At 40.5% G+C, this 27417-nt stretch overlaps 1 long non-coding RNA gene across 1 annotated transcript in view; it reads right to left on the reverse strand.

The window, feature by feature from the left end:
• The window catches only part of LOC307209652, a 143586-nt gene extending 140903 nt beyond the window's left edge, over window positions 1–2683 (reverse strand). The window contains exons 1-2 of the long non-coding RNA XR_013835697.1: window positions 2493–2683; window positions 577–706 (exon numbers count right to left, since the gene is read on the reverse strand). This is a non-coding gene — a long non-coding RNA (uncharacterized lncRNA). The remainder of the gene's footprint in view (window positions 1–576; window positions 707–2492) is intronic.
• Window positions 2684–27417: the final 24734 nt, after the last annotated feature.

A 27417-nucleotide genomic window follows, 5' to 3' on the forward strand; every position in this document is an offset into this window, starting at 1 on the left:
ATTATAAGGGACCCATGGCTCTCCAGATGTTGATCAACTCTAATCAGCCTTGGTCAGTAAGAATGTGAACTGTAGTTTAGCAACACACAAAGTGCATCCCATCTTTGTTCCATTAATAGGCTTCTGAGTTCAACTCTGCTGCATTGCCACAGGTTAAGCAGTGGATTCAAAAAGAGTTCAGTCTTAAAAGGGCAAAATATGATTGATTCACCTTGGTAACCAATTAGGGGCCCAAGGAAATGGTCTGAACTATGTAAGGAAATCTTTACATGGTGGCCTCTGCATGTTTTGGGCTACAACTCTCATCAGCCACAGCCAGCATGGCCCAATGGTCAAGGATGATAGAGAGCTGTAATTCAAAATGTCTGAGGGAAACAGGTGGGGGAAAGCTGTTCTAGGAGGACTCTGGAAATCCAGAAGAGGCAAACAAAGCTAAAATTGGCCAAGCAGAGATGAATCCTAATGACTGCTTGTAGATACTACAATTTCTATGAAAACTAATAGCCTAGTGGTATGCATTTTCATTATGAATTCTGGTTTTTGTGGGAGTGGGGGGTGGGGAGAGCATTTGCCTACCTGCCAGATGGACCATTTTCTGAGATACATCTTCCTGTAACTTCTTTGAAATAATTTTCATTCTGCTTTGCATCTAATGCCACATTTTCTTTCTCTGTGAAGCTTGTAGCCTTAAAAATAGTTCAGCCACCTGTTGCAGGAAGTAAAGGAACATATCATTTGCAAAGTTTCTTAAAAACAAAACCGTTGTGTGGGTTTAATAGTTGGTTGTCAATAGTCATTACTTAATTAAGATTAACCACAAATACCACCCTTCCCCACTGCTTTTTGGTGATTATTGTTGTGTGTGTGTAAGATAGGGTAACGCATCAGTTGTGAAATTCTCCATTAGTGCTAATTTGGAAATGGGAATATTTATTTATTACATATATAATCCACCTTTCCTCCAAGTAGCTCAAGGCAGAGTGTGTGGTTCATTCTGTTTCCCATTTTATCCTTAAAACAATTTTGTTGTGATGTTTAAAAAGCTGGTGGCAAGAGAACTGGGCACACGGTGCACAGGGACTGCGCAGGCAGGTTGATGCACACAAGGAGATTGGGGGCAGGGCTGCTTTGCACGCCCTTCCATGTGCCCAATTTTAAAAATGGTGTGTCCAAGCTAGTGCCTGAACTAGTAGTGAGTGGAGCTCTTCCGGACAGTTATTTATTTATATTTTAATCCTTTAAAAATAAAATAAATATAAAAGGTTACTGTGTGCCATCACCTACCCGGTTCTGAAACCTCACAGTCTGTGTTTCCTTCCTAGCAGGAGCCACAGGCTGGGGGGTGGGGGACACAGGGGGGCGAGTGAGCTTAGAATGATGTCTAGTTTTGCCTTGAAGCACCTTGAAGTAAACCCCCTCGCACAGGGAAATTGGGATTTCCTTGGCACAAAATACTTCCTGTCTTATCAGTGCCAAAAAGTCAGCACAAACTAATCTTGCTTCAGCAAAATGGATATATCTGCTATATGTGAACTTTGCAGCACTACTTCTGTTTTGCAGTGTGTACATTCCATCAGATATAAAATATACTTTGATGCATTATATACTAGAACATTGGAAAATAGCAGTGCCTCTGCACTCTGGTAATTTTCTACCCCGTTTGAGAGATTGCTGCAGTCGCTGGGAGCTTTAAGTACCTGGAAAGCCCCAGGCTACACTTGTAAATGGAGACACATCTGTGTCACAAGCTCTATTTACCTGCTTTTGATCGTCATTTTTGTCAATGGTCCATGAAAATGTGTGGAACCAGGACAAATGACACTGTGAACTGATTACTTCAAATTCATGGAGTAATAAAAACTGAAGGCTTTGGTAGCTTAAGAGAACATGACAGTTCTTTTCAAGGAAACAATGCTTTAGAAAGTTACATAATCATAATTGTCGTCTGCAGTGTCTTGGCTTCAGAACAGATTTTCCCAGACTACAAGGAGCTGTGTCCTTGCAAGTCCCCACAATAAATGTTAAAATGAGTTCTGTATTGCAATTATAATACTAAAATTTGCAGGCTCTGCCTGATGATTAGGAGTAAACAGATAAATTCCTTTTCAGGTGGCAACAGGGAGAGGCCTTTGTCTTTCTTCTAGAGTCGTGTTACGCACATATCTGCAAAATATCTCATTTATATTGAGATATGAACAAAATTCCCCTGTTCCCAAGCAACATCTTTCTTCTAGCTCATGTTTACATTATTCCATATGCTATTTCTGAGTCCCCAGCATGTGCAAAATTATAGCAAAGCCAGTCTTTGAGTGACATACTGATTTTGCATCCTATAACCATGCCACATCTTTCTTTTTTAATATGCAAAATGGAATTTAATTCACCTGTGCTACATTTTAAAGGTTCTCTTTCCCCTGAAGCTTCTTTAAGGAAGAGCTTCTCCTACAAGCCAGACAGATATATGTGTAGGCAACAGCATTACTATTACTTACATCACATTTGAGCGTCTCTGGTTTCATTCATCTTTAGTCTCTATATGTCTATTTCCCCCCTGCTAACAACCGTCGGCACTGATGAGCTGTAGTATATCCTGCTCTCTCTCCTTCCGACAGCAGTCATGAGCTGAGTTTATGCCACCTTCCATTGCATCCGTATGCAATCTGGCCTGATCGCATTTGTGCTTAATTTGTCTAGCCATCCAATCTCTTTCATTTTCTCCTTGGCTAGGTATGACACTGCAGATTTCGCTTTTAAAAAAGGATTCATCCTTCTTCTGTCTGATTCTGCTTGCGCTGCTGCCACCACAAAAATCTGGGGCCAGACACAGCATAGTGGGCATGAAAGGTGGGGATGAAAATAGAGCTGGCCAGAGTGAAGAAGGCAGGAGGTGTTCCAGGAATGAAATGAAAAGAATGGATGCTCCCTAGCTTTTATTTTATTTAGATTGTGTTCCAGCTTTCCTCCTAGGACCGCAAGACAGTGTGCGTGGTTCTCTCCCACGTTTATCCTCACATCACTCCTGTGAGATAGGCTGGGCTGAGGAACAGTGACTGGTCCAAAGGCACCCAGTGATCTTCATAGCTGAGTGAAGGTTTGGACCTGGATCTCCCTTCGCCACTACAGTGCACTGGTTGTCAGTAGAAGATTGACATACAATATGGTAATAAAAGTGTCAGCTATCTTCACTATTTCCTACCAAACAACAGGCTATCTAGGCTACTTAATCCTTGTGCTAACAAAGACTCTGTTAACTCCAGTGGTCACATGGCCTGCTAGGTTAAATATTAGAGGAATAATCTGTATCTTATTTCTTTATCCCTTTGCTGAAATTTTAATTTATTTTTCACATAAACAGCAAACAATCCAAGGTTACCAGTCAGCTTCACGGCTGAATAAAGATTTGAAAGGAAGCCTTCCCAGTCCTATCCCAATGATTTAGCCACTACACCATACTGACAGATCTACAAATCAGAAAGTCCCTCTTTCAAATTTCACAGTTTCCCAGCCCCAACTCCACACCTGCAGTATGTAGGCAATTATATTTGCCTCTCCAATACACTCCAACAACCCCTATTTTCTGGTATCATTCTGTCTCCTGTGAATCCCCACTTTCCCCTTTAGGATGCCTTGTTAAAACAGTGTTGGTGTGGGTTATTTATCATCTCATTAATTAATTAGAAATCCCCACAGATTCTCTAGATAATCTCTGAAGGCTAAACAACATGTGATGTTAGCCACACGACTCACTAAATCTAATTAATCTGTCCCCTTTGATGACAGCAGCCTTGGGGTCTTGATCCAGAATGGGGGCCCACACTGCTTAATCCAGATCATGATCCAGAAGTTCTAAATCTCTAAAAATGACCATAACGTCCTTGTTTTCCACACACACATATACACTTTGTTGACATTGCAGCACACACAGATTGTTATATTGTATTCATCCTGTCAAATTTCAGATGGATTTTCATGTTCCTTTGAAATTTGATTTTTCCCTAGAGTGGTTTAACGACAAATCTCTCTTCCCAGGGAACTCTGAGAATAGTAGTTCTGTGGGGGGAATAGGGGCTCTCCTAACCACTCTCTACACAAACTTGAGCATTCGTTCTGATTTGTTTTGAGGAAGGTTCAATAACTGTATCATGCAAGAGTTTTCAGTGCATTTCCACATCACTTTCCTTATCGCAAAAAGTCTGGTTTTGGTGAATCAGGTTTGTTGCAAATGAAATCCCAATTCTATAATTGCTCAGCCTAAATTTTCTGGTATGTGATTAAATCCCACTCAGAAATAGTGACAGTCTGGAAGCACCCATTGATTAATCTGTCAGTTTCACCACACTTCATTTGTTCCAAGATAGATGGCAATTTTGCTGTTAGATGCTTGACCCATCTTTGTTTGCCACCAAGAAATTATATATTAATGTCTCAGTCTCTTCAATTGTCAAAGTAATTCAATAACACATTTAATGAATCCAATAAAGATTATAGTACCCTCTTATAAGTATAAACTTAGATGTCAATGATTTCAATGGGTCTTACTTCCTAGTATGTTATGGATTGCATTCTTCATCTCTGGCTTGACATCCAATAGATAATTCCCAGCTTAAAATAAAGATTTCAGCTGTTTGGAAACAAAAAATAGAGGGAAGCATGTAGAAAGCAAGTTAAAAAGGAATAATGTGAGCAAATATGCATTAGACATATAGCATTTTTCTTTTTTCCCCATTTTAAAAGCAAAAGTAAATGCATATTTGTTTTAAGTGTGTGATGATTAACTGTACATTTCAATCAAAACAGCATTAAGACATCAAGCCTAAGAAAATAGAAATAAAAAATAAAAATTCCCATAGTATTTCCCTAGACTTCAGCTATGGAATATGTCATGCCCCTGGGGAGCGGCAATAAAACCAAGATCTGAGCGACAAACTATTGAAAGCAACATGTCCAGTGAATGAAGCCAAAGAGGAAATCCAAAGCGAGCAGACAAACACTAGGAAAAGCACAATTTCTAATAAAAACAAAGCACTTTTGATTGAGGAGGGCAGATAAAATGGAGATTAGAACAGAACAAAGGGGAAGAGGCAGCACACATCAAGCTGTGGGAGACTTGAAGAAAAGGATCATAGAGGACATTAGGAAATAAAGTGTCAAGTTTGTGAACATAGTGCGGAGTACTCTTAAATGAGAGATCTACAAAAGACGGAAAGCTTTTGATGTGGCTCTACCAGCAGATGCTCTTTGTGGAAGACAATGATTGCACAGCGTGCAAAGAGAGATCAAAATGGAGTCCCACAGAGTGCTGGAGACTGATTCCAGTGACTTCATGCGTACCGCACTGGGGACAATTGACACAGGACTCCTGCACACCATTTCATTCTGAGAAGGAGAAGCAAATGGGCAGGGCTATCCTCCCATCCTTCTCATTTTCCTAGAAGACATGGGAGAGAGAAGACAGGCAGGGGAAAAAAGGATAAAAACAAGATGAACAGACCTAGAAAAGCAAATACTCAGCTGAAATTAGCACAATAAAGAACAGTGGGAGCTCAAAAGCAGAAAAACTGGCAAAACTGCTCTCAGCATGCTCCAAGATTTACTGCAAAATTAAACATCAGTGTATTTTTGAGAAAGAAATTCACCTGTGTAGCATCAGAAAATCCTGCTGTTTGTCTCGGGAGTAGCAAACTTTGAGGATCATCATGAATTAATCCCACTATAACTTTCTAAAGCAAATTAGTAGCATAACCTCTTGTTTGCACCAAGTATGTTGGGATTTGGGAAACTTTCTCTTGCTGCTAACTTCTTTGACCAGAGGCATACTAAATGCAGATTTATGGACTTGTTGCTAACTGGATGCTTGCCAGTGTGCTAGTGACCTGCATGTTTTGCATTATTGTGTTTGGCAGTAAAGAGGTAGAGGCTGACCTTGGATTACAACTCTTCAAGGGTTTATAGTCATTTTATACAACCTATCTGCAATTGGTGAATATAGGGGAGTTAGGGTGATTTTTCTCTACTTTCATCCACCTAAGGAGCTGGCCTAGTCATCCATGCCACTGTTACCCCTTTGGCAGGGCTCTAGAGCCTTCTGGCTATAGTAAAGCCATGTGCTTGGGCCCCATATGAACTATTCATTTAAAGCAGTACAGTGGTATTTCAGATTAAGTACTTAATTCGTTCTGGAGGTCCGTACTTAACCTGAAACTGTTCTTAACCTGAAGCACCACTTTAGCTAATGGGGTCTCCTGCTGCTGCCGCGCTGCCGGAGCACAATTTCTGTTCTCATCCTGAAGCAAAGTTCTTAACCTGAAGCACTATTTCTGGGTTAGCAGAGTCTGTAACCTGAAGCATATGTAACCCTAGGTACCACTGTACTGCACCATTTTAAACAGTAACGGCTTCCCCCAAATACCTTTGCGTTGCTTTCTTGCTGTTTTGGCTTCAGGGATAGACACTAGGTGTATCTTATGGTCGGGTGCGTCTTATAGAGCGAAAAATACGGTAGTCATGGGAACTGTAGTTTGTTAAGAGTACTGAGAATTGTTAAGAAACCCCTATTCACCTCCTAGAGCAACAATTCTCATTCCTTCTTCCCAAGGAACTCTGGAAATTGTAGCTGTCTGAGGGTCCTAGCCATCACAAAGGTTGGTGTATCACCCACAATGCCTGGGAAGCTTCTGATCCAACTCATGCAAAAGCAGCCATCCCATCAAAGGAGGGGGTAAATAGTGGGGGGCAGTGTTGTCTTTTCTCGCTCTCCAATCCTCCCCCTCACCATAGGCTATGGCCACAGGCTAGGGGCAATTTCCCCATGGTATAGGCAGGGAGGACATCAGTATCTGCTGATACCACCTTCCTTAATTTTCTTAACATGATTAGTTGTTTGGCATACTCACGATTCCTTCTTATAATGTGCAAGGATGTGGCATTTCTGGAAATATACTGTATATGTGGCTATCAACACCATATTTATTTATTACCCTTTGGATTTAGAAATGACATCATCCAATATTACGCAATCGAAAATTAATAATATTTGTAGAGAAGAGTTTGGCATGTTAATGTATTATATGAGTATGTGTGGTCACATTGTGCAGGGAAATTTAAATGTAACCATAATTATTATGAACTGTTTTAAATAAAGGGCAAACTATATGAGGCGATAGACTGGCAGTTCACTTCTGTCCAAAAGATATAATGTATGGAAGTTCAGTTGGCAGTCAGACAAGAAGCCACTTCCTAAGGAAACTGCTCAAATTCCACAGGCCAGTCTCATCTGATTGGCAGTCCCTCCTTGTGGCTGGGAAGTCCATCTGGTGTTTAATTCACATGCAGTTCCAATGATATTATGCATGTAGGTGCATGAGTAGCTATATTTGTGTACACAAAAAGAAGGCATCAGAGACAAACGATTTCATTTCTTTATCTTTCTCATTCTTAGATACACATAAGCATATTTTTAAAGTTCCTCCTAGTCTTGTAAGTACATTTGCCTTGGGGACTATGAAATAGTGAGGCATAACACATAACAAGAACCTATGTGATGAATATGCTTTCAGAAGCCATACAGACTCCTCATACCATGAGATAAACATGATACAGGTAGGTCAGTCAATAGATAATTCAGGACAAGCAGATAACAGAACCCTATCTCTACAAAATAGAATTCACCACTGAGAGATTGCTTTGGTAAGCTTCAGGGTCAGAGCCAATCTTCCTTGTAAGGTGGGGGCTGCATGAAATAAACTAATTTCAAATCAGTGGCTTTCTTTTAAAAAAATAATAATAACACTGGTCAACAACAAATTTGTTGTCTGCATTTTTTTAGTTGATTTAGGACGAATCTGATGCGCTGAATCCCAAAATCACATTGGTTTTGCTCAATCAGGTCAAGTTTTTGAGCTATGCCCACATGTCATTTTTTTACGTTTTTGTTCACATGTACACTTGTGTGGAGCATTTTAGAAGAAGTTAGTGGGAGTAAAATGCCATGTCGAATAATTGTTTTGATTGGAAATGATTATTTTAATGACAAGAATTATTCAGGTCCGATAGTTCTGGGTGATTATGTCGAAAAGGGATCAGTTTGAAGTCATAAAACCTCAAAACCTTCCATAAATTGGTGCGGCAAAGCATAAAGTTATTTTGGTATTAAACTTGGTGACCAGGATAAAGCTTGGGCACCACACATGGTGTGCAAGGCATGCCCCGAGACTCTACGTGGGTGGACCAATGGCAAGTGGAGTCTGAACTTTGGAATTCCCATGGTTTGGAGGAAGCTGACAAACCATGTCACTGACTGCTACTTCTGTGCTGTTGATGTGACTGGGATTAAAAAAAAAACCAGAGCAGCCTCAAGTATCCTGATCTTCAATCAGCACGTCATCCTGTAGCTCATTGTGATGAAATTCCAGTGCCTATCTTCGGAGAACTTCCTGACATTAGTGACGAAGATGCCTCCAGTGTTGAAGGACATGAAGAAGAAGAAGTGGTTCTTGAAGATGATGCTCCACATCCATTTTCCCAAAAGGAGTTGAATGATCTAGTTCGCGACCTCAGCTTGTCAAAGGACTCTGCCGAACTGTTGGCATCCAGATTGAAGGGAAAAAAACCTCCTCTCTGACAGTGCTCGCATCAGCTTCTTCCGCAATAAGGCATGAAGAGTACCTCCGTTTTTTCTCGGAAGAGAAGGACTTGGTGTACTGTGCAGATATTGCGCAGCTTCTGCTCAAGCTTGGAGTGCCACAGTACGAACCCAAAGATTGGAGACTGTTCACTGACAGCAGCAAGCGATCACTGAAATGTGTTCTGCTACACAATGGCAACCAGTTTGCCTCTATACCCCGGCTCACTCGAGTACACTGAAGGAGAACTATGAAGCGGTGAAGTATGTGCTGGAGAAAATTGGTTATGATCAGCATAAGTGGTTTCTTTGTGTTGACCTGAAGATGGTGAACTTTTTGTTGGAACAACAGTCTGGCTTCACCAAGTACCCATGTTTTCTGTGTATGTGGGATAGTAGGGACCGTGCTCAGCATTACATGAATAAGGACTGGCCTGTGTGGGAGGAATTGGTGCCTTGCAAAAAAAGGAACGTCATCAACGACCCTCTGGTGGACAGAGACAGAATACTCTTCCCACCGCTGCACATCAAGCTCAGCTTAATCAAGGTTCTGGACAAGGATGGTGACTGCTTCACTTACTTGTGCCAGGCTTTTCCAGGATTGACCATGGAGAAGTTGAAAGCTGGCATCTTTGACGGTCCTTTTTTTTTTTTTTTAATAAGATATTTATTGAAATTTTCCAGAATAATACATTGTAAAACAACAAAAAAGAAACAACAAAAATACAAAAATACAAAAAAGCAAAAAAGAATAAGGACAACTAAAAACACATAGAATTTCCCTTTACCTATTTTCTTTTAACTTATTTTCCGGACCTCCTCATACCTCCCTTTCTTATATTCCAATTCAAATTATAAATTCCGCAAATCCTCACCATTAGATTTTGCTTATTTCAAAACCTTATTTTCCATATCTCTTAAGGCATTACAGCTGGAAACCACTTAATTTCTGTCCAACATCATTCTAACATTCATTTATTTTACAATATTTCTGCAAATAGTCTTTAAACTTCTTCCAATCTTCTTCCGCCGACTCTTTTCCCTGGTCTCGGATTCTGCCGGTCATTTCTGCCAATCCCATATAGTCCATCATCTTCATCTGCCATTCTTCCAGAGTGGGTAGATCTTGTGTCTTCCAATATTTTGCGATAAGTATTCTTGCTGCTGTTGTCGCATACATAAAAAAAGTTCTGTCCTTCTTTGGCACCAATTGGCCAACCATGCCCAGGAGAAAGGCCTCTGGTTTCTTCAAGAAGGTATATTTAAATACCTTTTTCATTTCATTATAAATCATTTCCCAGAAAGCCTTAATCCTTGGGCACGTCCACTTTGACGGTCCTCAGATCCGTCAGCTCATCAGAGATCCAGAGTTCGGAAACTCAATGAACGAAGTGGAACTGGAAGCGTGGAAGGCATTTGTTCTGGTAGTGAAGAACTTTCTTGGCAACAATAAGGCCAGAAACTACGCAGAACTTGTCAACAACATGCTGACTGCTTTCAGAAACCTGGGCTGCAACATGAGCATCAAGATGCACTACCTATTTTCACATCTGGACCGGTTTCCTGAGAACCTGGGTTCAATGAGTGATGAGCAGGAGGAGAGATTCCATCAGGACATGAAAGAGATGGAGACCAGGTATCAGGGTCGCTGGGACACAGTCATGATGGCTGACTACTGTGGGACTCTGAAGAGAGACCTCCCTGCCGCTGAGCATTCCAGGAGTTCCAAGAAACGGAAGTTCAAGCCCTGAAGTTTGAAAAATGGTGAAGCAACATGCAATTACGTGTACTTACCTTTATCAATGTCCACCATTCAGTTTACAGTAATCGATGTTTCTATCAGGTAATCAATATATGTTGTTGGAAAAACATTTTTTTTCTCTTGAAAACATATTTAGGCTGATATGTGTTGACAAAAATCAGCTGATAATGCCACAAAAATGTAATCGATTTTGTCACAAGATCTGATTTTTTTCAAATCAACATAGCACAAAAGCCTGACCTGATGGAGAGAAACGGATGCCATTTCCTGATTCAGCAGTGCAAAGATACCCTAAATCAATTGTAGAAATCTAGACAACATTCAAAAAGTAAAAAATTGTTGCCCAGTGTAATAATCTATACCCCCCCTTCACCTTACAGTTTTCTTAGACGGTGCCCCTTCTTTTTCTTCAGTGATATTCCTGTCAGTTTCTGTCTCCTACTTACTGCCTCCTGCTCACTGAAGTCTCACACAAGGTTGGAATCTAGACATGTATAAAAACGCTGTGGAAAAAAAATAAAATATATATATTGAATCATCCATTAGCTCACCATTATACAAGTGCATTGTATAATGTACTAAAAATGCACTTAAAACATTATATTTGAAGCTACATAGCGCATTCCCTAGGTCTTCATTCTGCAAACAGTTTATATGCTGAGGCAATAGCTGGCATTAGGGCCAGGCACCAGTGCTGGCTGAATTGGGCAGATTCAGAGAAACCTTTTCTTAAAAAAAAGTCTATTCCTCTCAAAATGCCTACAGCCAATGGGATGTACTTTGCAGCACACACAGTATATAACCAGGTGCAACATTGTCAATTATTCCTCCCAGCCAAACTTGACTTTCTGAAGGTCTCTGTCTCATTGGCTTTCTTTCCTTTATTGAAATTTTATTGTAAAACATCAGTTTGCCCTTGTCTGTTATTCATTTTTCTGTCTCTTCTTATTAACCTTAGGACTTAACAATTTAATATATTCTCTGTACAATCACTTTCAACTCATTTTACATCAGTGGGTTTTTTGGGGGTAGAGTTCCCCCCACCTCATAATGTATGCCTTTCTATTATTATTTCTGTAAAGTGCTCGTAAGTCTGTGCTTTTGGAGTTAATTAATGCCATTTATACTGGCACCAACCATTTCCTGCCTCGTAAGGAAACTCTTTTCAGTTTGGTATTTTCACAAGACAGCAAAGCACATCTTGAACTTATCAAAAGGATTTTTTTTTTTTTTAACAGCCAGAAGAATCATGTTGGCAATAATATCACCTGTCCTTTCAAAAACGAGTTGTTCAAATTTCCCTGCTCCAGTACTTAAGATTCTGGCCAACCATTATATTAATTTGGGCTCCTAGTTATTTGTAATTAAACTTGTCAGATTAAAGTACTGACTATGTCTTCTGACAGTATCAGTTGTACATGGTGAACAAGATATTCCCTATATTTACTCGTAATTTTATGCCCAGTTTGTGGCCTGAAGACATGTCATCCAGCAGATTTGGTGAGATTAAGCAGCTCTAAATCTATCCAGGGCTTTGACAGGAGAATGTTTGGGAAGCCAATATTGTCTTAAGTGGTGTGACATATCTGGGTGATGTTGGTGACGGCATCTTTCCCTATTGTTAACCAGTAACAGTTGGCAGGGTGAAGCAGTGATACATACTTGACCAACCATCACCGGTGACAGGAGACGGGACAGGCAAGAGGGTGGTGTGTTGACAGAAGGCCTCTCCCTTCCCCCTCCCCCTCCTAGTAAAGTAACACTGGTGATGGGATCTCAGGTAAGCACTGCGGCCCATCTGACTGCTACCGCAGTTGACTCCCTTTTTAAGTGTTCCCCAGAAAAGCACCCTTAGGCTGTAATCAGTCAGAACCTTCTGATGAATTCTAGGCAGTCTACAAGCAATAACCCTTGTATCTATCCCAGCTTTGAGGTGAAATAAAGAGAAGAAGAAGAGTTTGGATTTGATATCCCGCTTGATACTCCTGAAGGATTCTCAAAGCGGCTAACATTCTCCTTTCCCTTCCTCCCCCACAACAAACGCTCTGTGAGGTGAGTGGGGCTGAGAGACTTCAGAGAAGTGTGACTAGCCCAAGGTCACCCAGCAGCTGCATGTGGAGGAGCGGAGACGCAAACCCAGTTCACCAGATTACGAGTCTAGCGCTCTTAACCACCAAACCACACTGGCTCTGAAGTTTTCATTTTATTTCTCCCAAGCTGAGAGGACACTGTAGGCTTCTTGACATGTTACACTGAATGCAAATGTACAGGTGTTTGTGAGGAAGAGTCTGCACTTCTTGATTTGTACAGCTCATCTTACAGAGAATGAAACAGTAAAAAATCAATCATAAAAACAAACAGAAACCCCAAAATCACCTTAAAATGCATTAGATGAACTATAGTCTGAATCAATGGCAAAAGGAGCAACTGTCTCTAATTAGTCAAACAGAAATGTGCTTAGAAGTTAGTTTCACCATCATAAAAGTTCTTAACTTCCCTTACAGAAAAGTAGACAGTGTAGAGCAGTTGGACTATTATTTAAGAGGAGATTAAACTCGGAAAAGAAGATTGGAGGTGTAAAAAAAGGTCTCTGGATTTTTGTTTATTCAGGAGTTCCAAATGTTCTATTTGCTGTTGTTGATCTAGTTTGCATGTGGGGCTGTGTCACAAGTTACATAAATGAATGAATTAAATTGATTTAAGAAATGAATACCCTACCTAGGAACATAGCCACCAAACAAAATGTCTGCAAAATATTTCCAGCACTTCTAGGTTCTTGAATTCTACTCATTTCTTGATTGGAAAAGTTGCCTTTATTGTCTTTGGCAAGCTTCCAAATACAGATTGGTCCACCATCTGAACAATTCATAAACTCAAGAAGCATCTACTGCAAGCTGATTTGAAAATGTTCCCCCTCCTACCACGGTGGGAGAATGCCAACCTTGATTTATATGAATTTACCATATATTTAGGGTTGCAGCTTTCATCACCGCATTTCCATGCCAGTAAAAAGTACACAGGCTGAATTTATATTCTACTGTGCAGGGCCTTAATTCAGGAAAGAAAGTAGCAACTTTATATTCCAACTCTCAAGCAAAATTTTATTAAATTTTTCAGCTCATTTATCATGTGATTCATTTATTGGTCATCTCAAAGACTCCTTCTCATGATTAAAATAACAAAAGCCTTGTGCCCAGCTTGGGGGCAATAGGAAATTGTTGAATAAATCAAGCTCATGCAATACCAGTGAGCTTAATATTATAGTCTGGCAAAAGGAAGACAAACAGAAAATCATTAACCATGGATTCTGAAATCTGAGCTGTTTCAGTTAGTAGCTGATCTTACTAACAGGGTTAATTACAACATAAGTATTCCCAATATGAAAGATTCCTCTCAGGACACTTTCTCCATGTAGCACAGCCACAGTTAAGAGACACATTTGGTCCTGTCCTCGTAGTTGTATTGGAACAAAAAAGTATTGAAGGCTTGGGAATGGAAGCCGCTAGTTTGAGAGTATAAGCAACACACAAAATTCATGCCTCAGTGCCAATAAGGATAGAGCTATTGTCTTCACAAAGATAAATTCATCGCAAACTATCATCACGTGTGCAGCTTATTTCAATTATGATAAAGCTTTACGAGTGTTGGGAAGCTACCCTTTTAAACTCATTTCTGAAAGCTATTCTATCCATAATTACACTCCCATAATTAATTAATGTTCCTTTTGCAGTTTAATGATTGCAGTACTTTTGTTAGGCTTTCTTCTTGATAAAGGAAATTAAGATTCACAGATATACTAGGGGTACAATGTGGCAGCATCAGGGATGGGAGTCTATAGAGGAAAGCTGTAACTGTGTTCTCTGTTGTTGGATGTCTACTTTGTTTTGTCATTTAATAATCTAAGCTATCTTTCATCTGTCTGATTCTTGTTACGTTTGAAACATTTTTATTGTCTTTGGGCTTGAGAATAGTTTCCCCACGCACACCAATTTTAAATTTTATTCCTAGAGATAATTTATTGCATGCAAATATTTCACTAATGTTGGTGCTAACTGGAGCCAATGTGGTGTGATGGCCTGGGACCCAGGAAACTTGAGTTCAAATCTCAACTTCTTTGGTGGACTTTTAGCAAAGAGCTTAACTAAAAGGAAACCATCAAGCCACCACAAATCACCAAGGATACTCGCACTTTATTCAGGAACTCCAAAGTTGGGTTTTTAGAGGACTTGTACAAATTCTGAAAGTCTTGTGATACCCTGCCTCTTGGCATCACCTGGCAAAACCTCTGTGAGGATTTCAAATTTGAGTTTTTCGTTCGTTCATTCATTCATTCATTCAAGTCTAGTCTATATTCAAGCGGATGTGGTGCCAGCATTCTTTTGATACAGGGTTTTAGATCACTCAGAGCATCTGAAGTTTTGTTTTATAACTCTTTGCTTCTACCTGCTACAGTATTATTGATAATATTTTAAAAGCACACAGAGAAAGTAATGCATTCCCTGCATTTAAGTCAACTTGTTTTGGAATAGATTGAGTTATAGCAAGGCATTGGTTTAAATCTAAACCCTCTACTAAAGATTAAAGACGAGATGGCAAAATCCTATCGTTTTCTGCAACCTTTTCTTAAGCCTCTTTTTTAGGGAGGGGAGGAAACATTCAAAAGTTATTGGCTTTAAATAATCTTCATCAACTTCTCGCCTTACGCAACTTCAAAGACCAGTGGCCAATGCATGGCAGCTTTTGAGACAGAGGATTACTAAAGACTCCCACTGGAGTAATGCTGTATTCATTTTCTGTGTAAACCGTGGGGATTCTATGCTGACAGTTTTGTGGAAGCCCCTTTCAAGGCAGATGCTCTACTAAGACTATTCCAAGTGCGGAAAGAGAGAAACAGCTTGTAATATTAACAAGGCTAGATCCTTTTCAGGACTCGCTGTATCCTTTATTGAAAATACAAAAACAAAATTGCTTTCAAAGGCTTATTTATAACTGCTTCAAGCACAGATTGCACTATCATTATTCCACAATAAGAGCATGCGTTATTCTTCCTGATATTAAGCAGGGTTCCTTTCTAAAGACTGCTTTCTAACAGAAATCTGGTTAATGGTGCATGACAGCATGAACCAAAACATGCCATATTTTAACACTAATTTAACAGAAGTGGGGCAAAATACTATTTGCTAGAGAGAAAAAGCAACAGTAAGAAGCTTTTCCTGGGCATCATTAAATATATATATATATTAAAAACCCTCTAAACCTCTCCAAAATCATTTATTTTGAGAAAAGATTGATAATTATTTTATTGATTTATTTAGTAAAAAAACTATAAACCACTTAATAAAAAATCTCTGTAAGAGTGCAAAAGCCTTGAATCAGTTCTAAGGATGGGGGACCTGTAGCCCTCCAAATGTCACTGGACTACAACTCCTATAATCACTGACCACTGACTCTTCTGGAGGGGGCTCATAGGAGATGGAGTCCAATCCCAGTTTCCCCAAGCCTGGCCTACTGAGTTCAATAGCATGGACCTTGGATCTGTAACCATATGACAATGTAAGATATTCTTATAGGTTAGTTATACTTTACCACACAATCAATTTTCCCCCATGTAATTCATACCTGCAACATTTCTGCAATGAAAATATGGACATCCTAAGGAAAAACAGAACATTCTGGGATCAAATCAGAACCCAGGATGGCTTTTGTAAATCCAGGACTGTCCCTTGAAGGTAGGGGTACTTGGAGGGTCTGGTAAATGGATAAACATAAGCAGCTTTCTATATAAACAGAAAGAAAACAAAAGAGGGTTTTTTTCTATCTGTAGTAACTGAAGTCCAAAAGCAAAATGGGGGGAGGAGGAAGTGGAGGTTAAATAGCAGCTCTGAAGCAGAGCTCAGAAAAGCAGCTTGATCTTGGAAGTGAGAAATCCATGTTTAATCCACATCAGCTCGTGTGGAAAATTGTTTGAAATTTCTTTGCTTAGTTAGGCCAGCTGTAAAATGTAGCTAATAAAACTTAACCACCTTTGTAAATTGCTTTGATATCTGCATAGAAAGTGATGGTGTTAAAGGAATTGGGCTTTGTTGCTTGTTTACTCCACCGTCAATCAGGAGTCACTTTTCCAGACCTCGGTGCAGTTATTGTAATGGAAAATTGAGATTGCCCTGTGGGAGAAAAAAAGAAGGACCCGGATATTTTTATAACAACCACCTAGTAGAAGGTAAATGTATGAAATACATATGGAAAGTGTATTAGCAAATTAAAAAAGAGTATATTTTTTGCATTTGGGTGTAGGCTGTGCTGTGTGTTCAGTGCAGAGGGAGGGATAAAATCTGGGGAAAATAAATGTGTTGAAATAAACACATGTTTGTCTGACTATCCTGTATTTACTATGCTATGCTGAACTGGCAGTGAGTAACCAGGGAGAGCTTAGAGTTGAGATGGGCACCTGAAGATATTGAGTTAGTGTGTAGGGACAGCAGGAAAAGTGAGTTTCCCATTTGGGATTAACAGAAAATGGAAAGGAATGGAATTGAAAATAGGAAAGGAACAAAATAAAATGGAAGGTTTAGCCTGGATCTAACAATGACCTTAGATTTCCAGATCGCAGCTGTGGCCATGAGTGTCTTTGCCAAATTTGGTTTACCAGTTTTTAGAGAATTCATATTCAAATAGTGATTAGATTGCTGTAATGTGTTTTAGGTGGTTGTGTCTTTGAGCGGTGTGTGGAAGCCCCAGCTAGTCCAGAATGGAGGACAAGAAGTTTGGTCAACAGGAACATGCAAATCTGTTATCCTAGTAGCTTCAATGGCTTTGCTCAAACTTTGAGCCCAATTCAAAGTACTGCTTATGACCTGCAAAGCCTTAGATGGTTGGAACTGTAATACCTTAAGGCAGGGGTAGCCAATATGATGATTTTGTTTGACTACATGCTCCCATCAGCCCCAGGCAGCATGCTCAATGGTCAAGGATGGTGGAAAATGTAGTCCAACAACATCAGGAGGGCATCAGATAAGCTACCCTTGCCCTAAGGCCTGTCTTCTTCCATATGTGATTGTCTGTTCATGGCACAAAGGTTTTGTAAATTAACCATAAAACTCTGCAACCATAAAACCCTGCATTTTGATGGACTTCTACCACCGTGCAAAGTGTTTTCTTTTTCAACAGATGTTGTCCTGTTAAGTTTTAATCTCTCAGGAATACTAATTCTGAACTATTTTATCTGCTTTATCTATACTAGGGGTTTTGTTTTTTATTGTAATTATTTTATTCATTGCTGTGTTGTAAGCTGCCTTGAGCATTTTTAATGAAAAGATTTTAATAAACAAACATTGCATTTGGATAACATTTCCCATGAGAAAAAGCTGGAGCATTTGGGAATTCTTATTTTAGAAGCACACGGGGGTGGAATCGTAGAAATTTATTAAATTATGAATGGTGTGGTGAGAGAGACTTTGCTGCCTGCCTCTGAAAGTGAAAACTTTGGAGTCACCCTGTGAAACTGAAGGAAGTTGATTCAGGATAGATGAAATTGAGTACAGTGGTACCTCGGGTTAAGTACTTAATTCATTCCGGAGGTCCGTTCTTAGCCTGAAACTGTTCTTAACCTGAAGCACCACTTTAGCTAATGGGGCCTCCCGCTGCTGCCGTGCCACTGGAGCACGATTTCTGTTCTCATCCTGAAGCAAAGTTCTTAACCCGAGGTTAAGAAAGCTGTAACTGTGTTCTCTGCCGCGTCACACTGTTGGCTCATGTCAAGTTTGTGGTCAACCAAGACTCCTAGATCCTTTTCACATGTACTGCTCTCAAGCCAGGTGTCACCCATCTTGTATTTGTGCCTCTCAGGTCAGGATTAAGAAGTTGGAAATGAGGGCAGCACCCTTAAGAGCATTAGTCTAGCTCCTGAGGGTAAGTCAGCACAGGTTAGGTCAGAAATAATAGTCTAGGAAACTTGGAGGTTCTCTCTCTCTCTCTCTCTCTCTCTCTCTCTCTCTCCATGTGCCTCCAGGACAAACTAAGTTGCATCCAACTAAGTTGCATCCAAAATTAACATTTGAAAGTCACTGCTACAAGATAAAGGAATGACCACTAGGTTAGATAACCATGATAGTTAAATGGAACTTGGGACACTTTCATTGCTTCTGTCCAGTTCTGACTGTCATACCTGATCCCTGAATGCCTGAATTGTGACTCCTGGACTCGAATTCTGTGTCCACTGTGAAGCCTGTATTGTTCCTTGCTTGCATGTAAGAGCCTCTGTTCATGTATAGGGTATGAGGTAGGAAAAACTCCACCACACACAAAAGAACATACCATTTGTCTTGAACCCCCAACAACTAAAAAAAAACAGCATTTTATCGATGCAGCTAAATTTTATCTTCATGCAATTCAAAGCACCGTTTCCAGCATTTTCACCTGGTTCCTGGCCAATGTAGTCCTAATGAGTTGTCTGCTCCAAAGTGCCTCCCACTTCGCCTCATCTATCTGATTATCCACACCAAACTCCCACACTTCCCTTGTGACTCTCATATTACAACTTATTTCCAAAAACTGCATTTTATATAGAGCTGAGTCTTCCTTCTTTCATGCTTCTATCATGGTGTAATGTAGATTTTTAAATATCGTTAATGATATCTTTTGAGAAGGCCCAACTTGACCTATTCATGAATGTATGGATCTGCATGATTTAGATCTAATTAGTCTACTCCCCATTCACCATTTTGTGTTTTACTTTGCTCAGAGGTTGCCCTTTGTCAAATGAATCTCACAGCTTGCACAAGCCTTTCAATTACCCATCATCTTATTTCCTATATTTATCAATATCAATACCAACTTGGGCTGTTTGAAAAAATGAAGTAGATCTTGCAGGTGCCAGAACATCAGACCAATTTTTAGGAATGGTGCCTGGTGGAAACAAGTCTTAGTCTATTATTTCAGCTTGGCGTTGCTGATACTATGTCCATCTGTTTCAAATGTCACCCAGTTTTAACAGTAGTGAGAAATATTACTGAGGAATAGTGGGAAATCAGTTCCAAGTAAAACAAAACATTTTACAAAGTCAAGGGCTGACCAGTGAAATATTCTGGTATGCTAGCTAATGATTGCATGAAGTTTCAATCTCACCCACTCCACCCACCCCGGTTCCTCCTTGTACAGTTCTTCAGATTTGGGGTGGGAAGTCAAGTGTGCGCACAAAAGTAAATGCAGAGATAGTGGTCAAGCTTGAGTGATCATGAAGGAGAAACCACCATAAAAGGTCTCCTTTGTATTGTCTGGCCTTCTAAGAAGCTCAGTCCTGTGCAAAGGAAGGAAATATTTCCAGTCAGCATAGTTTTAATGTATCGGAAATCACCTGTATAAGCCCCCTTAGCTCTCAGTCTTAAATTCTAATTGTGGCATTTAAAAGCAGCTAATAGCCTTCCAGGGCATTCATAACCATTTGGAAAATACACTCTATAACAGCAGAAGGGATTTGATTTCTTAGCAGAAATGGCTCGCAGTTGCAATCTGACATTTTTATAGGTTAGTTTTTCTTGCTATCAAATGACAAAATAATTTATATTTTATGTAACATTTGCTCGTTATGATTGCCACAGTTACCGTAACAAGAAGGAATACTGTGCAAATAAGTGATCCCTGGTCTACGTTCAACATTTCTTCCTGGAAGGATTATATGGACTATCAGAGGGTGGAGGGCTCTATGGCACAGTTCCATCAGTTTAGAGACCATGAATGGATATTAGAAATTCAGGAGTTCGAGCACGGATACAAAATGCTCACTTGATGTTTCCGCTATAAGCAGATCCACACCATTCCTTTAAAGCACATCCTAAAACCATGAAAGTACGTGGCTTCCCTTAATAAATCCTCGGAAGTATAGTTTGTCGAGTGTGCTAGGAAGTGTAGCTCTGAGGTGAAACTACCATTCTCATGATTATTTGGAAAAGTCATGTGCTTTAAATGTGCATCTATATATGAGCAATGCTTCTAAATTCTAGTTGCTGGAAACCACAGGAGGGGAGAGTGCTCTTGCACTCAAGTCTTGTATGAGGCTTTCTTATCAGCACCTAGCTGGCCACTATGAGAACAGGATGCTCAAATGGATTGGCCTGATCCAGCAGATTCTTCATATGCTCTTATATGAATGGTGTGGATCTGCCCTATATGTTTGGCTTTGCATTGTTAGTCTTACAATAATCCTCTAAGGTGGCCCAGAATTATTTCCCTCCCAATTGCAAATCAGTGGTTGAGGCTGAGATAGCTGTTTGCTTAAGGCCAGTTTATGGGTTTATGGATGAGTAAAGACTGTACCTTTCACCTCAGATTTAAGTTCCTACACACTTAGTTACATGCACGTACCCAAATGATGAATTCAAGATAAACAAAAAGTTAATGATAATAGTTTAAATGCAAGTAGGGACCTTAGTGTTCATTGTCCCACTTTCAAATTTGCCTTGACTTCTGCTTTAATTCTTTTTTAAAATAACAATGAGAGGTAGAGAAGAAAGAACCAAGTATATTAAAGTCATGGTTTTTTTCACTGTAGAGTCTATGCCAATGGCAGATGGTGCTAGCCAGTGCTTTTTGTCGCAATTTTGAGTAACTGAACAAGATTGTAGCTACAACTGTCCCCTTTTAAGATAAACCCGTTAACAGTAATTGTGACCTAATACAGAATTGTCAGGAAGCGCAGTATGTTTTACCTTCATGAGAAAACCTCTCTAATTGGAATCATTGGACCTTGACGTAGTTGTCATAGCTACATTCAGAATGAGGGTGAAATCTTTGAGAAGACTGTTCATGAAAATTAGACCACAGCATCTCTGAATAAAAACATTATATGAGGACACATTCACATGAAATAAAAGTTTTCTTCTTGATTACCTTCTTTACTTTCTCTTCATTTTTCTATGTGTACAGGAGGAATGGGGAGGGAGGGACACCTGGACTAGGCAGGTCTTCAGACATACTGCACAGTCCATTATCAGTCAATAGATTAAAATGTTGGCATTTCATGTTTTTCTATGGATTCTTCTAAACCTGCATCTTTATTATTGATACAACTGGAAGGGATGCTGTAAAGGACAATGAAGTAAATTGAAACTGGTCAGAAGTTGACAGGAAATGTGTAACTCAAACAGGTAGATGCTCTCCCTGAGGTTCAAGAAAAGTGAGTGAAAAATAATTATGTTTTCATTATCTTTGACTAGGTAGGATTCATAACAATAATATATCCAGAGCCAGAGTAGCACTGTGTAAAGCAGCCTTCCCTAACTTCTAACTCTCCAAATGTTTGGAACAACAACTCATCATCAGGCCCAGTCAATAGCTGATGGGAGCTGTAGTCCAGAACATCTGGACACCAAGTTGTGGAAGACTGATGTTGAAGTCTTTACTTTCCAAATGTTATTTTTCAAATTCCAGAGTGTCCAGAACCCTGGCATAAGTCCTGACAGTGCACACACAGTCCTAAGGCCAGTCCTGAAATCACAGTCCAGTGGTGTTTCTGAAGCAGCCAAGCCGTAGTCCATTAACAGAGAAAGTTAAGCAGACCCAGAGTCTCTGCCCTGCTTCCCTTCTATCCTTTCTAATTTTGATTTCTACACCTGAGTTTGCTCTACCTGAGCAGTGGTGCCTTTCCACTTAACGAGGCATGTGATCCTCACCTGCCCTGAGCTTAATCCAGCTGAGTGACCACAAACCTCATCTCAGACCTAACGGGCCTCATGATCTCCAGCTGCTCCACTGGTGAGCTGGGCTGTGTTCATTTTCCTGCCTCAGTTTCTTGAAGTGCACTTCCCACTTTTCCTGATACCTCAGAGCCTGCCATGTCCATGGAGCTGGGGGGGGGAGTACTTCTGGTTCTGGTGATGTGTCCCCATCCCCTGAGTCCCCTGAACTGTTGGCTGCTCCTGCAATATCCTCTGGTGTCCGGTGAGTACCTCCCAAGTCCCCAACCTCCCCTTCCCTATCTTCAGCTTGTCCTGGTGTGTACCAGTTGTGTCCACACACCTCACCAGGATGATCTTTTCCTCCCTCAGTGTCCTGCCAGTACGTGACACAGCAGCTCTAATGCTAGTTAAACTAGTTCCAATAATTCTGATTTATATTTAGCAAGAAAAATGTCCTATAAGTTGAGGAATGTTCTCATCATATTTACCAGTTGTGAACTCAGTTCTCTGAGTACTGGTCTTTCATGAAGCCCGAAGTACCCACCCAAAATTTTCAGTTTCTGTCCCACCTTTCTTGTGTATATGCACTATGCAAGACTGCTTGCAACAGCAGAATGCTTTTGCTCTGGCTGTTAAAATGCAGCTTTTGATAAAACAGAGAAGTCCAACAGTCAAACATTTCCCTGATAAGTAGCCTGCTGTGGATTTTTTTTTTAAGTTGAGCTCATTTCAGGAGCTTGCTTATTTATTACTGGATGGCATCAGTATCCACCCCATAAAGGTTACTCTACCATAAATATTACCTGTAAGGTTTCCAGACCACTGACAAAGCTAATCATGTAAACATTCATGCCAGTTTAATTAACACATTCACCACAGATACTTAATTACGTGCTTTGTGTCACATTGAAGTAGCCATCATAAATTTAAGGTCCTACATACTTTTAATTACCACCGTGTAAAAATTCTAACATTGACATAGAAAATAGCATTTGCTTTCAGAAGCTTAACCAGTTGTTTGTGAATCTAGGCAAGATGTATTTTTTTCTCATGAGAGTGTTTGCTATCAAGTTGTGCTCACTCAATTGAATTATTACAGCATAGATAAAGTGGCACATGCAATGACCTCAACTCAATAGAAATGTTATTTATTGATTTCAAAGTGTATATGATCGATCCATAAGTCCTCTGAGTTGACAGTTATCCAAGGCATGTGTTTAAGTGCTTAGATCCTTGGTTATCTTTTGATCACAGGATCAAAGCTTTGTTGACACGCCCAACATGAGACCAATCTGCTGTTTTCTGCTGTGTGTGTTCCGTAATCATGCTGCAGATTATAAACGTAGTAGTTGGTAGATGGAGGAGGAATTTCCTGTGTATTCTGTATGCAGTGTGAAGCAAATAACAAAGAAACCATTTCTGAAATGGAAACTCCTAGTATCTATATCTAAAGTAGTCCTGAAAGTCAAATGACCTAGAACAGGGACAGGGGACAGTTTTCAACCTGAAGGATACATTCCAGTCTAAGCAAGCTTAAGGGGACCACATGCCAGTGGCGGACAGGGCCAGAGACAAAGTTGGGCAGAGCAATAAATGTAGATTTTCCTTCTGGACAATAGGCTAGCTTCTATACACTCTCACATACCCCTTTAGATCCTCCATTCAGGCACACAAGAGGCATTGTCAGAATTCAGGGCCACATTTCAGCCTGACAAAAACACTTGGGTGCAAAGCACGACCCATGAGGGGTCAGATAGAATGGACTCATGGGCCACACTTTGCCCCAAGGCCTGATGTTTCCCATCCCTAACCTAGTTAACAGTTCTGAATATGCCCTTAATAAAAAAAGGCTAAGATGTAATTATTTAAAAGATTGAACCTAACTGGGACAGGGAAGGTGCAGAGGGGCAGATTAATCACTGCATCTACATCCCAGTTGCAGTGGCGAAACTGCATGCTCTGCTACCAGGGGGCGGAGAGCAGGCAGGGGCGTGATGTGCATCCCGGGGACGTGACATGCCACCCGCGAGGGCATGGCTGTCAGCCCACAGGGGCGTGACACGCTGCCTCTGGGGGCGTGGGGCCCAGCATGCAGGGGATTGCGTGGCGTGTGTCGGGGGAGCGCCGCGATGGCACCCTACCAGAATAGTGGTGCCGGGGGCAGTCCACTCCCTCCGCACTCTCGTTCCTCCACCTGTGCCCAGTTGGCGTCTGCTGCCCAGTTTCACACACTCCAGGCCTGGCACAGTAGAGGGCCCCAAGGATCAGATCACTTGGGTGCCCTGCCATGAAACACTCCATTTCAGATTTTTGCACCACCTGCCAGATGCTGGAGAACTGCTGGGGGAAATTGCAGCCTTTGCCATGACAGTGCTCCCTTCTCCACTGTGGTGCTCTTTGCTGATAGAGACCATCAAAGAGGTGAATAGAATACACACCATCCCAGCACCTCCAGCCAACATCAGGAATGAGGAAGGTTTGGGGACGGTTGTGTAGGACACAGAATGAATGACTTTCTGTATATCATTTCTATAACTGAAAGAGGCAACATGTGGAGAACGGAAGCTATTTTCTATAAACAGATGGGATGTTTCAGCTTGTTTTTTTTCATCTGGAGACATTTGCATATGAATATAAACATCATTAGTAGTGGCTAATTAGTAGATGACAAAGGTGCGAAAGGATTACTGAAGGAGGATAGGGAGATTGCAGAGAAAGTTGGATAAAGTATTTGCATCTTTCTTCACTGCAGAAGACCTTGGGCAGATGTCCACAACCTAACTGCTCCTGTTGGGAGGGCATCTAAGAACGAAATCAAATAGATGAGCTGCAGATTTTGGGCTAATGACAATCCCTGCTGTTCCTCTTCCAGGGGTGGTGGGTCCTGCTAAGATCCAAAGAGGTACACAATGATGTTGACACTAGCCCTACAAATTACATGATCTAGCATAGGGATTGAGTTTTCTGAAAATCTCAGGGCTGATTTTACCCATCCCGCCCCCCGCCCCCCGCCCCCATTTCTGTCTTAGCCCTTGACCTCAAAAAGTAGTTGTTTTTGTTTTGTTTTTCCTGGTTCCACTATTTTTTTATTATTATTGCATATTACAAGTAATATAGTACCACATAGAGCTTGACTCTATTTTATATATTTTATCTGTATTATTATATATATATATATATATATATATATATGCATATAAAATATATTTTTTAATATAATTAGTTGGCTCAGAAGGGCTAAATTGGTTAAATGCTAAGATTGCAACCGGTGTAGAATTTCACTAACCAAGTAAAACTGGGTGTGTGCAACTTGTTTTGCCACTTGTTTCAAAGCGTTACTGTTTTATTTTGGTAATTCATATTTTCTTCAGATAACAACACTAGGAATTTCATAATCAAAACTAAACCCATTAAAGAATGACTTTTGGAACCACCACAGAAAATAACTCTATACAGATGCATATTTAGCTGGATGCTTCATCTAATATTCACTTGTATGTCTGGGTTCATCAGAAAGAAAGAGAAGTTTTGTTTGCCTGTCACTAGAGCAATCCCAGAATTACACTAAATCTGCAAACCCGTGCATATTTTTCTTTGTGTAGTCCCCACTGAACACAGTGGGATTTACTTATGAGTATATATGCACAAAATTGCACCGTTAAGTTAAAAGTTAGTGAAATATTACACATCACCCAAACACTTATTTTTAATGGTTCAAAGATCCAGTCTATTCTATAGAAATTAAGATCATAAATGTTATGTTTCCTCTTTTCATCTTCTTGACTGAAAAGGTCAGGGTCTGATTGAAAGGATAAGATTATTTGTAGGTTGGTACCAATATATAGGGGACGCAGGTGGCGCTGTGGGTTAAAGCCTCAGCGCCTAGGACTTGCCGATCGAAAGGTCAGCGGTTCGAATCCCTGCGGCGGGGTGCGCTCCCGCTGCTCGGTCCCAGCGCCTGCCAACCTAGCAGTTCGAAAGCACCTCCGGGTGCAAGTAGATAAATAGGGACCGCTTACCAGCGGGAAGGTAAACGGCGTTTCCGTGTGCGGCTCTGGCTCGCCAGAGCAGCGATGTCACGCTGGCCACGTGACCCGGAAGTGTCTCCGGACAGCGCTGGCCCCTGGCCTCTTAAGTGAGATGGGCGCACAACCCCAGAGTCTGTCAAGACTGGCCCGTACGGGCAGGGGTACCTTTACCTTTACCTTTTACCAATATATAACTGTGATTAGCATCTTTAGTACAGACTCAGCATGAGAGATTTTATGAACCTATGTTGTAAAGAAAATGAAAAGCAGAGTAATGTTTACAGTGATGTGGTAATAACAGAGAATGATTCTGCTCTTGAACTGTTGCAGGGTATTATTGTATTTCAGAATTTGCCTACTTCCTTATTTGAATTTTGGGTGGTGGCAATCACCAATTATTATCTGCACTAGAACCAGTGTGTTAATTTCTAGAATAGAAAAGGTAAAAAAGACAGGTCTAGACAAATATGGTTCACTCTTTTCCTTAAAGAATCCATTAAGCTTCAATATGAAATGCTTCCTGTTCCAAGCAAAACATACAGCTAGCAAGTATTTCCTACATAACATTTTTGTGGGATCAATTAAGGCAGCAATCCAGAAACCAATTTCTTCAGAGTGGTTTGCTGAAGCTAGTGGGGGCTACTTCTGAGCAAGTGATTTCAATATTGGCGTCAAAGTAGTTTTTCTCAGTGTGATGGTAGAGGGGGAAACTGGAAGCCACTGATTATGGGTTATGGTATTTTCAGTGATAGTTTCAACTCCTTTTCTTTCTGTTTTCCATTTGCTTTATATGCCCTCTTCCCAACTCATCTTCTTTCTCTGATTCTCTGTCTGTATCCTTATTTTTCTGTTCATTACTTCTGGCAGTTTCTTGCTTGTCAGATGATGGATACTTTCAGATATGGTCTGTCAGAAAAATAACGTTGAGGTTCTGGAATTGGGAGTTTGCTAGAAATGTCCCATGCCTTAGCCTTTGCCTGAATTGTTATTTACATGCATTACAAACTGTAAGAGTATCTACTATTTGGTTGGGAGTCTAGTGGTGAGGGATATTCTTTATGTCCTAAAAGCTCTTCATAAGCTTGCCTGTGTACCAATCCATCTTGAGCTTGACATGTTTTCTGCCATAAGAGCATGAGTGCTTTCCTGCGCCTCCCCCTGCCATAACCATTACAAACCAAGTGTTTCGGAAAATGTGAGCTTAAGTGATTGTCCTTCCTGCTCCGGACTCTGAAACTTTAAGGGTGGGCTTTGCCTAACCCTGTCAGTGGAAGTCTTGTGCAAGGGATTCATCATGCACAAAGGGCTTTCGCCATGCACACCACTGTGCCCCCC

This window comes from Podarcis cretensis (assembly GCF_951804945.1).
Source record: "Podarcis cretensis genome assembly, chromosome: 2".
NCBI classification, from domain to species: domain Eukaryota; kingdom Metazoa; phylum Chordata; class Lepidosauria; order Squamata; family Lacertidae; genus Podarcis; species Podarcis cretensis.